Genomic DNA, 17,494 nt, shown 5'->3' with positions numbered 1-17,494 from the left:
CTGAGACAGATCCAAAAGGCACTTGCAGAGGGTGTTGGCCACGATCCTGAAAGCCTTTCTGCTGGTACTTCAAAGCAGTGAAGTGTTTGCCTGCTCCTATCGTCTCCAGCTGAAAGAGGAGGGGGCTGAGCTTCCCCTTCCACTATGGATGACTGCAAGGTAAGACACATCAGCTTAAGGAGCAATAAATCAAATCAGGCTCTGCTCAACTCCTGACCTGAAACCTGCCCAAGGTGATGGTTTGCACCAAATTCGGCTCTGAGTCTACACCCAGCAAAGCCAGACTAGGGGATCCTAGAGGGAGTCTTCTAACACTGGTGTACCTCTCAAACTATGCAAAAAAAAAATCTTTGGTGAAAAAAGACAGGTTAATCAAGACCAAAATAGAATTGTGATGCATATCTCAAATTAAATATAAAAACAAAAGACCAAGGAGTGAGAACATTTTTTAAGGCAGGCCTCCTCAGCATCCTAATTTTTGCATTATTTTAATTACATATTTTAATATATATAATCTAAAAGCTTGAAAGAAAGGATGAACAAGACACAGAAAGTTTTCACAAATATCAAACTGAAATTGGTTGACTGGTCCAAACCAGACCCTATCTTAAATCAAGGGGAACTATAAATTTTTGTGCTTCCTTGGAAAGAGAACACTTTTCAGGATTCTTTTGAGTGTGTGAGTGTGTGTGTGTTTGTGTATTCATGATGGGGAAATCATCCTACTCCTAGTTAAGGGGCATGTTATCTTTTTGAACATTTCTGTTCCAATGCAGCTGATAATCTTTCTTTCCTCCTACTTTTGCAAAAATCCTGACTAGGTGACCATGTGGAGTTTCATATCTCAGTTCCAAAAGAAGATAGTCCTGTATTTTTCCCCTCTCTAATCCTTCTCAGATATATTCTGTTATTGTTATTCTTCCAAATTCAGACATCCAAATAAAAAAAAAAACAAAACTGGATTATACCACTGTCTTCATCTCAGAGAAATATATGAAGCCAAAAGGTGTTACGAGTATTTTTTAAAGATATTAAGATATAGAGAAAAAAACCCGCCAAAACAACACAGAAAACAACATTTAAATAGCAGAAACCTACCATTAAAACAAAGCCAGGCTACCATATTCTGCCACAGTTTTAAAATAAATACAGCTGATTAAATACGAGCTTACTGGCCTGACCTGAGATCTCATGTGTGAAATATTTCCCAATGACTGGGTAGTTTCCCCTTTCCTTAATTCAGCAAACCCTGGTAAAACTCAGTCCTGATGTCAGGTTTAGCAGAGGACATGTCAGAGAGATCAAATCAAACACAGGGATCAAGGAACACACAGTAGGTGCAGCAAGGCACAGACTGAGCAGGGTATTTTAACCTCACCACAGCTATTTGTGAAACACAGGAATACTCAATCCAACAGGCAATCTATGGCTGGAACGATTTTCAGTCATTTTCAGTACTTCCAAATGGAAAATGCTTGGCTTCTCTGCACTTATTGAGTAGTGACTACTTCTGCATCCTCTGGGGGAGAAGAGGGCAGAAGGATACAGAATGCTACTTTGAGAGCTACAGGAAAACTGCTGGAAAACTTGGTGTGGTTGTTTCTGCTTCTCGTGGTACCAGCTCAGGAGAACACATGGAGGCCAGTGATGGAGAAGCTATTTAAGAGAGGGAGAGACAAGATGCAGTCAGTGCCCAAGCAGAGGCTCCCAAGTGACACTGCAGCCCTGTCGCAATGCTAACAGCCCTTTACTGAATCCCATATTATTCAGCCTTATTATTTGGCTCGTATTTGTTTCCTTGGTGCTTTCCTAAAAGACAAAACTTTTCTTTTCAAGACCAGCAACCAAACAGTGCAAAATAAATATGCTGCCTGTTGCTACACAGCTTCAGCACAGGTTGAGGAGTCACTCTGAGTGTGGATGAGGCAAACAAACAACTCTCACCCAGAGGATAAAGCAAATACTCCATTCATGTCATTTTGGCTGTGGCTTGTGTCAGGAAATCAAAGGTACAGGGGACCCCATCTGCTCAGGGGAATGGACTGGGATTGCTGCCCTTGGGAGGCTGTTCTGCCACCAGCAAGGAGCCATGGTGTGGAACCAGGAACCAGAGAGGTGTAAGCTCAGCCTTCAGCCCACCTCGATGCCTTTTCTGCAGCTCGTGCTGAGGAGATTGAGTTTGCATACTCAGGGCATGAATAAAGGCAAAGTTTTCTGAACTATTTTAATGTAAATACAGGGGCGTCCACAGTTAACCAGCATGGCAGTTCAACTGGGACAACTGCCAAGGAACAAATTTAATGCAATGTATTTCATTTACTCCTTAACAATGGGTAAATGGCACTCTCTTACTGTTTCAGAGGTGTACCCGCCGCTGTCTACGTGTCTGCCCACAGGTGTTGTGCCCTATGAACACTCACAGTCTGTTAACACAAATCTGTTTGCTCATGTTTGCTTCCCTCTTCCAGCCTGGCTGCTAAAGCCTATCAAAGCTCCCAAGCCAAACAAGCACAAACACTGCTCGCAGAGTGTGTAGGCAGCAATTAGAGCTCACTGAGGTAGGTGCAGTGCTTCAGTCACACTGGCCCGTGGCCAAGGAGCTGCATGAGGGAGCTCTGCTTCCCCAGACATGCAGGAGGAGGGAAGAGGAATGCCCTTCGTGCCTCCCAACGTGCTGATAATGACAGAGCTCCATCGTTCCAGAGCCGTGCCTTCGTCCTTGTGTTTCCAGCTGCCAGTGGACATTCCTATGTCACTTACTAAAATTTGCCTTCACTGCAACCACTCTTGCAACCCCATTAAATACTTGTAGTAGCCCCATTTTTCCCCCAACCACTATTTGTGACTAGCAAATAAACTGCTGTTGCAGTGAATTTATTACGTTATTAAAAAAAATACCAGCAGCTCTTTGCTGGTTTTGTGAAAAAATCATGAAAATTCATGGCCAAATCTAAAACAGAGAAAATATTTTGCTGTTACATAATAAAAGGTGGGAAAAAAAATTAAAAAGCAATTTTAAAATATCAAACGAAGATATCTGATCACTTTACAAGCTTAAAAATAAGCATGCACAGAAACATTTTGCTGAATTGTAATCCAAATGCTTTTTACCTTCTGGTACAAAACCCCCAGTACAGTAGTGATGATGGAAAGCAAAACAATCTGCTAATTCTGTAAGTTTTTCATTCCAAGATTTTTTTTCCATTAGTGAGTGTATATATTATGGTAAGGAAATAGATTCAGCTCATGCAGTTTTTCCTTTGGACATAAACATGGGAAAAATTAATAACCACACAGTTCAAAACAGCACCCACAAAACTTTCAGCTTTCTGTTTGCTCTTCTATTGCTGTGAAACAACTAGAAATGAATCCCATAAATTAGCATACAAATAGTGTATGTAATTCAGTGTAAACGGCATTGTTTATAAACATCAAACATTATTTATAGTGCTCACGCACGTTACCATGGAAACAAAGTAATTGCTGTACCATTAGGACACAATTTCTCTGTGCAGTGAGAGAGAACAGCAATTTATCTGTATCTGGGTGGTTTCACATTGCTGCTCGTGGTCACAGATCTCCCCTCCAAAGCATCTTTTGGATGTGGAACTAGTTTTGATTACTGAAGAAAAGATTAGATCAATCTAAGAGGGAGATTACTTGAAACAGAAGTGCACATGTGAAAACACTGCAATTATTGCCCAGGAGTGATGTGAACTATTCAGTGATGGGAACTGAAAGGCAAACTGAGGAATTTCAAGCCCAGTCAAAGGTCACTGTAGGCCAGTGTTTCCCATCTCACCATTGCCAATGGTCAGTGGTTGCTGCCATCTGTTTGCTGCTTGGCAGCCTCGATGAAGTAGCAGTATTGGTTGTAGATCCAAAAGGTAAAAAATTAGCAAGAAGAGACATCCTTGTTTATAATCCTTCTAGTAAGGTCAAGGGTTGAATGGACCAGAGAAATGTTTTTCTTCTTTAAAGAGAATGGAGTATATGCAGTGTCAATATTTAAAGGTAAACAACTTTATCAGACAACTATAGGGGCAGAGTTTGGAAAGGACAGATATGTTCTGCATAAAGAGAGAGACATCAATAGGGATTTTTGTTAATATCAGTAAGAATATAAGGCATTAAGACCACTGCTTTCCTTCTTGCACTTGAAATGGAGGCTGTGATACAAAGAAACCTGTTCTTGGACTTAATAGTGTTAATGGCAAGATTATCACACCTTGGCAATAACAGCTTCCAGCTTGGTCTTTTCTGCCCAACAAGAGCCCTTTAACAGAGTTAAGAGAAAACAGGTGGTAATTCATCACAGCATCATACCAGACTGCACCAAACCATGGCTTGAACTGATCATGTATGTTTTAACATAAGAAAATATAATAAAATTCTCAGCTGAAATTATCATTCCCTTTAACCAAAATCTGTAAGCTTGGGCAGACAGGATCCTTGTACTTTTGACGAAAGGTTCACTCTGAGGCTAATTTTGCAATATCACTGCAGGCACAACTCCTAGAGATGGTAAGTCAGAGTCACAAGGTTACTCCAAAAGGATTGCATGTAGAAAGTCCCATTGCTGCATGAACTGACTTTATTCCCCAGCTAGATTTCCTATGAAGTATCTGCATTTTGTCTCATCAAAAAGTGCTCCTAAATTCAGAATGGAAGATTCCTTTGTGCAATCTGTGCTAATAACAATAAAACCAGAATGGCTTCTATATTTCTGACAGAGGTTTTTCTCTAAGGGGGAAAAAAGTCTTCTCCCTCCTTGCAGATCTAAATGCTGCAAATTACTTCAGGAGGCTTTAGGATAAAAAAGCGGCTGGAGTAAACACAGGGTATAATTATCATCATCTGTCTTCTCTGTGAATCCATACATTTTATATTCCATTTAAAACAGAAAAAGCCCCTCGACGGGATGTCTTCCAGTGAACCAATTTAGCTAATGAGAGTGAATATCAATGACTGCTGGCTAATCAGAATGGTATTAGCATAAATTTTACTTAATGAGGACATATTTGCCTGGTGCCAGGAGCAAACTGCTACTGAGCTAGATTGTAAAATGCAATGGATGGGTAAGTCTCATCTGAAAAAAATACCAGCAGATCAAGTAAACAGAACTGTATATGAGGTTCCTGCTAAACTAGATTTTTTTTTGCTACCCAGGATTTAAAACTCACTTGAGGATTTTCAAACTTCTCCATTATAGTAGAATGCTATTAAGTCTTTAACTGTGATGAATTAAACACCCTGGGGAACAGCTTGACAAGAGATTCCACTGAACTCTTTTAACCTTATGTGGGTAGGTAGATCACTGAGGGAACTTGCTTTTTTAATTTAAGGCATGAAATACATGCATTCTGCTGCACAACGAAAGTACATTTTCCCTTTGTGCATTGTGTAAGGTGCTTTTCTGAAAAATCCTTGACACTCCTCCCAGCTTCAAAAGCAGCAATGGTACATTGCCCTCTGTCTGCCTGCGAGCGATCTTGGGTGGAAAACTCCCTTCGGTCACTATTGTCTTGAAGGAGTTAAGTCCCAGCAGCATCCCGGAGCTGTTCAGCACACTGCATTTCTTCCTCTTTATACAGAATCCCTATTAGACAGTCTGAGGAGGCTCCATGAACAATATGAAAGATTTTTGTCTACAGGAACATAAAGGGGTTAGAGTTCAATACTCTCACAAAATATTTGATCTTGCAAAATGCTATTTGTAGTGTCATTCTTGTATATACCTGCTTTGAAATTCCTAACCTTAGATTCTTCTATGTAAAGGAATATAGGGCACAAGTGTTCTTACCTTTGATATACTATAGGATCTAACAATATTTAACTGGTGAAGTCATTTTTGTTTCCAAACCTGTGTCTCAAATATGCTTGGGAACGTGGAAACTCACAATGCCCTTATTCATGACATCAAAATCAGTTCCATGGTAACACATTGTGATGACAAAATACACAGATTGCAAGGTCACAAGTCACACTTAAGAACAGGCAGGGGAGAAATTGTTAGTTTAATGAATAACATTAGCCAGTTCCAATATAATAAAAATAAAGAAAAAAATAAAGTGCCTAAAGTAAACACCCTTAAATGCACTTCAAAACCATTTCATCTTAAGTAGTTCTTCAAAGGCAGAAGCTTCCACAGCTTTCACCTCTGCAGCAAAGAGAAGCCAATGTTAAGAAGAAAAGAGGTGCTGTGCATTAATGATGGCCCTATCAGTGCTTTTACATGCACAGAGAGAATCAGCAACGGCAGGAAAGAAATGTTGCAAGAAAATGAGTCATGTTAATTCCAGGCTAAATCCCTGAAAGCAACTAATGATTCTTATGCTCAGCAAGGACTGTGTTTCTCCACCCAGTGAGAAGCCACTTCTGCATGTCTTTGGTCTACAGACAGGTACTTGGAATATTTCTGTCACAGAACTTGGCAATGACAAGTGCAGTACGAATCCTTCTGCTGAATTTGAAGTTATTGTTTCATTGCTTGTTTACTGAACACTGCATCACAAGAAAGCAATCCAGGTTTATATGGTTTTAATGTCCAAAGGCCACCTCTGATATTTAAACCCTTTTGCTGCAAGGACCCCACTATCTGTAGATATGAGAAATTCCTGCAGCCAGCTCATTGCCTGAGTAGATAAAGGATGCAAAAGAGAGGAAGGAAAAACACGAAAGAGGAAATGACCAGCCCAGTATCCGAACAAATGCCAGGCACTTCTAAGACTTTGACAATGCCGTTAGATTTGCTTGTGATTTCCTGGGCAATGACAGGAAAAATTTGGAGTTCTTCAAGCAAATGAACAAGAAAAATCTGTGGTTAAGGGAATGTTCTTGCATATGGCATGTCTTAGTCATTAGGTGGTTGGTCCATGAAGTCACTGCACAAAAAGTAACAAGAACATATTTGAATGGGTTTTCCCTCCTGACTCTTACATCTAAACCTTCTTTGAAATCACAACTCAAATATGTCACATACAATCTATTTGACATGACTGTGTCATAAAATTGGCACTGTATGTTCTATGCTTACCACAGTCTGAAAGGTCAACAGAGAGGATAGATTTCCTTTAGCCTCTTGTTTAAACAGCATCTTATTTTTATTGGAAAAGATGGTTTTGCTTTTTTCACCATATGATGGCAGACAGCCCTATCCCAATACATCCTTACATAAACAGCAACTGAAGAGCCAAAAAACAAATTGCAACTTAAACTCTATAAGGAGAACCACCTCAGATTAGTCTTCTTTCCATATATCAGAGCAAAGGATTTGAAAGGTGGAAGCATTTCAAAATAGATCAGGGAGCAGCTTTGATTTTATTTAAATGATGTAAAATCACTGGATTATTCAAAAACAATGAAGCATGCTTTGGTAAGGCATTAACATTTTTAACATATTCTTGTACTCTGGCAGTGAAGAGAATGGTAAAATTCCCTCTCTATTAGATAAAACGGCTTGACAGTTGCACACATACTTAACCACAGGTGGGGGGTTCTTCTTAATTTGGTGTCTATCATGTGATGCTTCATAAGCAAAGAATAGCAGGCCATGCTGCTTTATTCAATTGGGTTATGCTTTTACTGATTCTTCCTGCATGTGAAAAGCATAACAGAGAACTAGCAGAGCAGAAGTAAGATGTGTTTTGTTAGTTGTCTGAAGCCCTGGGGCCCGGAACCGGATAAGTCCTGATATTATACCCTGGATTGAGCAGAATAAATCCATTTTGTTTCCTCCAAACATTTAGCCATTAAAAAAATATGAGATAGAAAAACAGACTTTGCTGTCTGCATGCCTTCTTGTAAAGCTTGTATTGTGGAAATGTCAGAATCATTAGGTCATTGGCATATATTTTGCAAGCTAATGCTTCTACTTTAATTCTCACTGGGGACTGCATGTCTGCTTTTCAAATAAAACCCAGACTGAAGAAGGTGAAGAGAGCTTAAAATGATGCTGGTAACGCTCTATGATGGCTGATAACACGTCAGGATATGAATAATTAGGAAATATCAGCCAAGGCTGATATAACTACAGCTATTAAAGTATCAAGCCCCACAAAAGCAATTGGTAAGTGTTAAAATTGCCTCATAAATATTTGTGGCTCCTTTTAAATGCACACAGAGGCACATGGCTGAATAAAGTTTTAAAATAAATGCAGCACAAGAAATAAATTTAATATGTGAAATTATGCACATAACAGAAGCACAGTGGGTTATATTTCAGAGGAGACAAGTGGATGAATTTGCTCCTGAATCACCCAAGACAGATGCAGAACAAGTGGTCACAGAAACAAGCCCCATTCCGAAAAGAGCTGCTTGTCTCTCAAAACACGCATTACTGATAAAATCTGGCATGAGGTGAAGAAAGAGGTTAATAATAGTAGACATAATAACACAAGTAGAAACACTCTCAACTCACAACTGGATAAAACATTCTTGAACTTGCAGCAGTTACTTTTCTGCCTGAGTGCTCACTGCCCAGACCAGCTTTTCAGCCCTATGCAGACACACACTCACACTTCATTCTGTGACTGAGCACATCTGCTCGAGGAGAAAGGACAGATTCCCTCACTTAAAGTCCTTCTATCAGAAGCAGACCCAGCTCCCCTGCGCAATCCTGCAGCCCTGCCAAAGGCTCATGGCAGGGAGGCAGGACAGGTTTGGCACCTCCAGGCTTTCCACCTTGAGCTTGGGGCTCTACTGAACTCAAAACAGCCGCTCAAAACCCAGCCAAAACCACTGGGTGCTACCTCAATTTTATAGCATGGCCAGTTTAAACTGTTCAAAACCACAAATTTAGTGAGATTTTCATACCAGTTTATAAATCAGCCTAGATTTATCTGAAAGAAGAATTCAGAATCAGTAGACAAGTTAGTGGACTTGAATAAAACTTCAGACAAACGCAGTTTTTATTCTGAATTTCCAAACAAATCCTCGAACTAAAAAAATCATGTAGTTTCTGTTTTCATTGTGGACATCTTGCACAGCCCCAACTAGCTGCAGATTTCTGTGTCCATTTTTATGTTTCTGATCCATATTTCGTGGTTGCATGCTTCATAACAGTCCTCAAGGATATATCCCAACTAACTTTCACAGGAACTTCATGTACTGTGACATACTGGCTTAGAGTTACACTGCTCCAAAACACAGGAAAATCAACTGTGAACACTGGAAAGTGCTATTTCACCTGGCCTTTTTCAAGGTAATAGCTTAACTTTCAAGTATTTTAATAACCTAAAACTTTACTGTAAACTTCTTTACAGTAAAACCAGAGTGGAAATGCAAGACCCAAAGAGATTGTGAGCATATGTATAAGCATAACTCCATAGCCATCAGAACAGACATACATTGTAAAACCTGAACCCTGCTCTGAGTTTTACTGATCTCCTTCTTCAACCTGCTCTCCTTTGTATTTATTTTTCTTAAAATTAGTCTGACTCTAACAACATATGCAAAACCCATCTGTGTCATTCCTCTGAAACTGGATGGCATTTGCATTATCCTATACGCATAAAAGATGAGTTTACAGGGTCTCAACTTCTACCTGAAGCCTCCCCCCTTCTCCACTGCAGGAGTGGGTGAGTTGAACAGTAAATAACTTGTTAGAAATGCTAAATTGAGTTTTACTCAATTCTTTTTGTGATTCATTCTTGTCCTTCAACTACGCATATTGGGAAAAGATGAATTCCCAAAAGCTTGAATACTGGAATAAAATAATTTTCAGAATGTAAGCCTGAAAAAACATTAAAAATGTAATCTATGCACTGTAAATAATCCTGTTAAAGCAGCAGTGTCTGACAAAGAGCAGAATGTCATCTCAAACATTAGTACCTTTGGTGAATGCTTGTAGACTGATTTTCAGAGAGGAAGAGGGTTCACAGAAAAATCTGGAGAAATCTGAATTAACAGTTTCTTTGAAAAATTGTGGAAGGCAAGTTAGTTTGAAAACATTTTTTAAAAAATGAATACATATTTTCAGAAATGGTTTTGGATATAAACTTGCTCTTATTATTAGCTCAGTGGAACATTTATTTAATCTTAGCTGCTACACAGAAAGAGTTTGCCAAGTATTGGCCTCAGGTATTTTCCTTTCCAGATCAAGCACAAGAGCAACTGGAACATGATTAAAAAGAAGCCCATGTTATTGCTCCAGCGAGCATGATGGCAATGTTTTTTGTGGGTTAGGGCAAAAGAGGACACATGCTGCAAGAGAACTGGCCATCTAAAAGGCATGGAGCATTTAATTTCATCCTGTCCCTAGATGTTTACTGACTTTGTGGCGAGCCCTCTCTGCCCTTGGTTTCTCACTAATCCCCTCTTTTCACAGTTTGCTTATTCTAGAAAAGACTATCTATGGCTTATAAGTATCAATGCAAGATTCTCACTGGAGTGGTGACTGAGCATTATCTGATCCCATAAATTTGGAGGCAATCTCTAAAACCTGAGGTGGAGATTAAGGGGTAAGTGCAGGGCTCATGTCAATCACAGCACTGCTCCACGACATCTGTTACACAACTGAAAGAGGTTCAACCAATATTTTCCTCCGTGAAGACAGTGATGGGGGAGAAGGCAAAAGTGGCTATTATTACATAGTACTGGGTCAGAAGCACTAGATGTATTGAGGAGAAGAGCAAACTAGTTGCCATTCTAAATTACAGAAATCACAATGCTGCAGTTTCGGGAAAAATCAAGCCATTGGGATAGAAATTTCCTAGGAGACAAAAAGATGGAAAGACTTCTGAGGTATTTAGCACCATTTTTTGACTGTGACTGATTAAAGCTGTAATCAGATTTTGATTTAGCTCTGTGGATCACAGAACCAAAACTTTAGCCATAGCCTTAGCCAAATACCAGGACAAAAAGCGAGAGAGTGTGCATGCCAGTATTGCGAGAAATAGAAACAAAGAAAATGTTGTGGGACTCTTCACATATGGCTACAAGTTTTTATGGGTTAGACATGGGTGCATAAATTATTCTCACCCCCAGAGAGTATGTACAGGATACAAGTCAGCTGAAGTTACCAAAATCATTTTGAAAAGAAAACCTATTTATAGGGAAAGAATTGATAAAATCTTTCTTTGATGACATTAGAGTGAAATCAAACCATAACATGTGGATATGAACTCCATGTGAAAGTATAACAAAATCTAGAAGAAATAACATTTACAATTGTTTTCTTATAAAATATTTTCAGGAAAAGGAGTACTTACTCAAGGGGTGAAAATGCCAGATATTAGGTTGTTAAGAATGTGAATACAGTAGGAAGACAGAAGCCATTAAAAGCTCAAAAATATATTCTCAGATGTTTTTAATGGCATAGAAAAGCTATCAACAGAACACAAAATAAAGTTAACAGAATTCAAATTCTGCTATACATGTGCCAACACATACTTAGAAGCATACCTAGATGAAAACTTAAGGAAGAAATTAGACTTATTGCTCTAAATCCAGAAGAGAGTACTGATGCCCTTTTAGAATGAGTCTTCCATCTACCAGCTCCAGAAGAGGAAGGGGAAACCTTCTACCCCCACCTTGAGCTTAAAAGAAAGCCAAGAGAGGGACTTTTTATAAGAGCATGGAGTGACAGGACATGGGGGAATGGCTTCACACTGACAGAAAGTAGATTTAGGTTGGATATTAGAAAGAAATTCTTCCCTGTGAGGGTGGTGAAGCCTTGGCACAGGTTGCCCAGAGAAGCTGTGGCTGCCCCTGGATCCCTGTAAGTATCCAAGGCCAGTTTGGATGGGGCTTGGAGCAACCTGGGATAGTGGGAGGTGTTCCTATCCATGACAGGGGGCGGGATGAGAAGAGCTTTAACATCCCTTTCAACACAAACCATTCTGTGATTTTATGTTCTATCTACCTCCTAAGGGGCCAAGCCAATGCCTGTGCAGAACTTCACATATCTACCAGGAAGAGTGTTTCTTAATAAATGCATTTACCCCCTCTTCCTCTCATCTCATCCTAAGTAGTTCAATGGGGTGGTGGAAAATTTCTTTACAAAGAAAATTATAGTCCATGAAATTTTAACTTACACCCTCTAAACACAGCGCTTCACTGTAACTTTTAGGCTGTGCACTGCACCCATATTGTTTCCTGAAAGGATATCCTAACGTGGGAATATACAGAAGTTTACCAAAGGTATTTTGCTGTGAGTATGAACAATGGAACGGTGTCACAGATGGGGAGTTGGTGGTGTAAGCTTGGAACATAACAGACAGCAATGTAAAGGTAGGAGTGAATAATTAACTTTCATAGGAAAACCAGGTCTGATCTGGGGGCCCTTCTAGGCCTTGGGGGGTTAGAGATGGCTATCAATTATTTCTTTACTTACAGAGAAAAAAAGTACACATGAATGATAAATTTGGCTGGAAAAAAATTCTATCCAATTTGACTGCCATAATGGTTGATCTAAAATACTTTAATCCACAAAAAATGTGTACAAAACACGTTAATCATAATAATTAGCCTAAGAACAGCTTATGAAGAAGACACCCTTCCTTTGCTTTTCTGATGGTAATTGCTATACAGAATCATCACCTGAACCCGCTATGTGATGTCTTGCAACAACATTTTTGCAGTGATGGGGATCGTCAGAGACTGTAGGTAATGCTTCAGGAAACCTAACAGAAGGTGAATGCCAGAAAATATGTTCAGGAAAATTAAAAGCTTCCAGTGCTTATGCCTGCACAACCCCTTGGCTCCTTGTTTGCCAAAGCAGGCTATAAACTGCTTATGCCAGTGGTGGAGAAAGGAGTCTACAAACAGAAAAAGTTATTTCAATTGCAGATGGATGATTTACAGCCAGAATATAAACCTGGAAAAAACTCTGTCTGAGTTTTCAGTAAAAGAGAGGTAGTACAAACACCAGAGTCTGATGTTGTTCGTGTAAACAGGTTCAAGAAAGTTTTCTTGGTCTCAGACAGGATGCAATCAGTCACTGCAAGAGACAGTAATGCAAAAAAATGCATTGACTTTGCAAAAGGTAAAGCCAGTGATTAAGGCTGGCTGACCTTCTGAGTGTAAACCTACTCCTTTTAACAACTTTGAAGGAGAAATTTATGTGGCAGATGGCACTTTGCTCAGAGGTTCTAGATAACTGGCATGTAAAATTGCAATGTAGCAAACACAAAAGTGAATACATGCAAGGTCTGTGGACACCAGGAGTGGAGGAGTCTGGTTTAAGAACATATGATATTTGATTCAAAATTAATGCAGATTCAGGGGAGAATAAAGCCCTATCAATACAATAGCAAATGTCAAAACCAGGAATATTCAGAAACTAGAGGGGTGGGGGAGAAACTGTAATTTTAAACAAGGTAAGACCTATAGACCACATTTGATGTATACAGGTGTACGTACATAGATGAATAACTATTCATGTTTTGGTTGGCAGGACAAGCAGATGGAGACTCAAGATGTACCAGAGGAAGTTTAGATTGAACATCAGGAAGATTTTCTTCACCAAAAGGGATGTTAATCATTGGATGGGGCTGCCCATGGACTTGGTGGAGTCCCCATCTCTGGAGGTGTCCAAGGAATGCCTGGACGTGGCACTCAGTGCTCTGGTCTAGTTGACAAGGTGGGGATTGGGCACAGGTTGGACTCAATGATCTTGGTCTTTTCCAACCTTAATAATTCTGTGATTATATGGTTATTCCTAATTTCCAGGAATATGATCATTCGGGTACTCAGCCATGAAACTTGTGACCACACATACAAAATCTCTGTTTGTGTAGAAGTTACTTGCTTTGGAGAACCAAAGATGGTATTAATGCATTTTTTAAAATTTGTGCACATATATTGAAACAAAATGATACAGAAGACCTACTGCGACAGTATATCACATGACTTAAAATCTTTTTATGCACAGAATAGCACACTGAAGGTATTTGACAGCAAATGCAGTTATGAAAATCACTTGTGTCCTGTAAAACAAGTTCATTCATTTCTCTGAGATTACTAAGAAAGTCCACACAAATAGTGCCCACCTTAAAAGCTGCACAAAAGAAAGAGGAAAAACAAACATCCTGAGGCTCCAGGATCTGAATCAGAGCAGACTATAAATGGAGAGGGGATTAGCCAACATCAGTCTGAGAACTGAACAAAACACTGTGGAGAGCTACAACCAAAGGAGCACCAGTTCAGAGCCCAGTGGACAGCTCTGAAGAATTTGCTGCATCATCACGTGAATTTTATCCATGCCTCCATGGAGAAATGAAAGTCCTCAGTGCCGTCCAAGATCTTATTTTAGTTTACACCTAGGTAGGTGTAAGCAGCCTGACTTTGCTCAGGGAGCCATCTCCTTTTCTCCCAAACTCTTCCTTTGAGCAGTTGTCAGCTTACTTTGAAAATGACAAGTGATTGTTTTGGCTACCAGCTAAAGACACAAGATGAGCCTCACAGAACTTAGAGTTCAGGTAGACAACTATAATGATGGTAGATGGGAAAAGCAACAGAAGCTGAATTTCAAGAGACAGGCAGAGGGAAAGGAAACCCTCTAATTCCTTCAGTATGTTAATAAAAATTTCCATTTCCATCTCCTCCAGCATCTTTTTCAAGGCAGTTTAAAGAAACAAGTCATCTTCTGGGCTAACTGAGTTCTGCAAAAGAGAGGGAAAGAGACAGGCAATATTTATAGTGAATATATTAATTTGCTTCAGAGGAAATTACCCCAAGACTACGGGGTGCAGCCATCCTGCAAAGTCTGCTCCTGCTCAACTGTATTACTCACCCAGAGTTGATCAATACTAGTAGTTCAAGATCCCTGAAGTAACTTTCTAGATTTACAAGATTCATTATAACCATTTTGTCTTGATCCCTCCCTAGACTTTCCCCCTATTTTGTGTATTTAGACCACAATGGAGGAAAATAATTTATAAATGTACTTAACGTTAAAGAGGTGATTAATGCCTAAAGACATAAGTAGCAGGTAAGCACATAATTACTTACATCTAAAATAAGATGAGATTTGTACACTTTAAGTGCATTCCTAAAAATATTTCTTAAGGGAGATTTTTTCATCTTGTTCTGCTTGCCTGTGAAGTGCCTAGCACAAAGATTTCTGCTAAAAAAAAAGAAAAAGAAAAGCAGAAAGGTTTCCATGCAAAGATGTTTAAAAGAGAAACAAGATTTTGATTTGCTTGGAACATAGTATATTTTAACACACATCGATTTCTTCAAACATTTGCAGAATCTGTATGAGGGGATTTTCAAGCCAGTGTAATTTATCTTTCGATTTTTCAAGAATAATGTCTATGCCTGTACTTTTGATTCAGCCACAGTAAATAAGAAATTTGCCTTCCCTTTTTGCAAGGCCTGTTTGATGCTGTTTCTTGATCTTGAGTTAGTTGACTCATATCAAAGGCAAATCTAGTCCTTTTACACTATGAATCATCGCTGCCCTTGGTTAAGGAGTAAGAAGAGATGAGAAAGGAAACAGAGCATTTCTGGACAATACTGATGATTGAGGGCTGGTGTGACTCATGCTTAGGAGGTCTGCTGCATTTTCAAATCATCAGCTGAGGAGATTAAGAAGCAACTTCAAACAGGGCTTTCAAAGGGAGAAGAAAACAGGAACTAGGATAAGGTACAGAGTAATGCACACAGCCACATCCTGAAGCCCTCACTGATGCAATTCCCAGTGATATTAACTTTATGGTTTCCAAGCACTAAGCTTAGAGTTCATGGTCTAAGACTGGCCCTCAGTCAGCTGGGAGGTCCAAATAGCCCAAAGTCCAGTCAGTAGAGTTTTAAAGTAATTATTTCTTGGTCAGATTTTGTAACAAACAGGAGTTCAGAGAGCTGTATGTAATTTTCCTCAAAAAACCCAGTTTCCTGCTCATATACACAGCATTGTTATGAAAACTGTTGGCATATCCATGGTTAGAAGGCAAAGGATATGGATGGCGACATTTCCATTTGCTGAAAATTAGGTGGGGAGGACAACTCTCAAAGAAGCATCAAATAAATCATTCTTGTATCCCATCTAATTTCACTCTACATGGGAACTTAATACGGAATTAGAAAAACATCTGTCCACACAGCAAAGCATCTCTTACTGATGAGAAATAACATATTACAGAATCAGTAAAGTCAGAAGTGTACCCACTTTGCTATTTACTGACAGATAACACTTTTTCGCAAACAGAGGTGAAGAATACATTTTCTTCAGTTCTAAAAATCGTAAGAGATTTGTGACTATTCCCTTTTAGACTGTCTAGGGGAGAGAGGTGTTTGGTTTTTTTAGTCAAAGATTCTTCCATGCATTACTTTCCTACCTAGCACATACATTACTGCACAGGAGCCCCTTTTGTACTCAGGTACACCAGGTTTAATAGCAGAACCGATCCTGCTCTCTTTGGAGGACAGGGAATCTACATGTCTTTTGTGCATGAGTCTTAATCCCACAATAATTTTCTAATTCCTTTCATATTCTTGTCACTGCTGTTTAAGAAAATAACTTGGTAAAAGACCTTTAAAAAAAAGTCAAGGTATTGCTCAAAAGTTTGAAAAGAACACGGAAGAAGAGATTTACCTATTTTAGAGCAGCAATGAAACAAATGCTTTTACTTTAAAGAGTTCAGATGACTTAGCTCAGATTAATTTTGGATTAAAGAACAAACACAATTAGGATTACTTGGCAATCATAGTGGGGTACTCAGCCAGTGATCCTGCACAGAGATATCCTACTGCTATCACTTTTACCCAAAGGAGGGCATTGTACTGAATGCCAAAAATCCAACCTGTGCTTGCTATCAGCAGGCAGCTGTCCATCAACCCTCCTCCTCCTCCAAAATCCCTGGCCACTATCTTGTCCCCCTCCTCCTCACCAGGCTTCCCAGCTGCTGGGGATCCAAGGGAGCAGGAGGTGCGCTGCCTGCTGGCTTCGCCCTCCAACCCCATCCCCTCCTCTAGACAGTACCAACCAACTGCACCAAACCACGCGTTCTGATATGACAGATTAAACGCCAAGAATGAGGAAATCAAACAACACACGAAATTCGCTAGGCAAGTTCCCTGGACAAATATTTCCAATTAACTCTGCAACGAGGGCTAGGTTCAGTGAAGCTGGCTCTGAAACCAGACACCTCACAGTTCGCCAGGTGGGTTTCATGTGGCTGTGCTGTGCTAACACTGAAAGTTTCTGTAAAATATATCACAGATACGTTCTAATTTGAAAATATTTGCATGAACAACAATGTATTTCATGTGCATTCAGCTAGCTGTATCCTTGGTTAAAACAGTAAAGCCTCTGACAAATATTTGAGAGAATATGTGCACGGAAGGGACTATGCATTTGTGGTGTCTGTTCTTGTCTGTATAAAATGAAAATAGGAAATCAGGTTGCCTAGGTTTTTCATTTTAACGTAACTTTCTAGTTACCATCTGATGTCAAGCTGCTAATTACACACAGGTGGTGTAACAGTCAAGTGGTGAAAGTTTGAGGCTTGTGGCACAGAATACTTACAGTTTTGCAGAGATTGTAACGTTT

The sequence above is a fragment of the Corvus hawaiiensis genome, chromosome 4, assembly GCF_020740725.1.
Source record: "Corvus hawaiiensis isolate bCorHaw1 chromosome 4, bCorHaw1.pri.cur, whole genome shotgun sequence".
NCBI classification, from domain to species: Eukaryota; Metazoa; Chordata; class Aves; order Passeriformes; family Corvidae; genus Corvus; species Corvus hawaiiensis.
The sequence above is the reverse complement of the archived record's forward strand: the minus strand, read 5'-3'. Positions refer to the sequence as shown.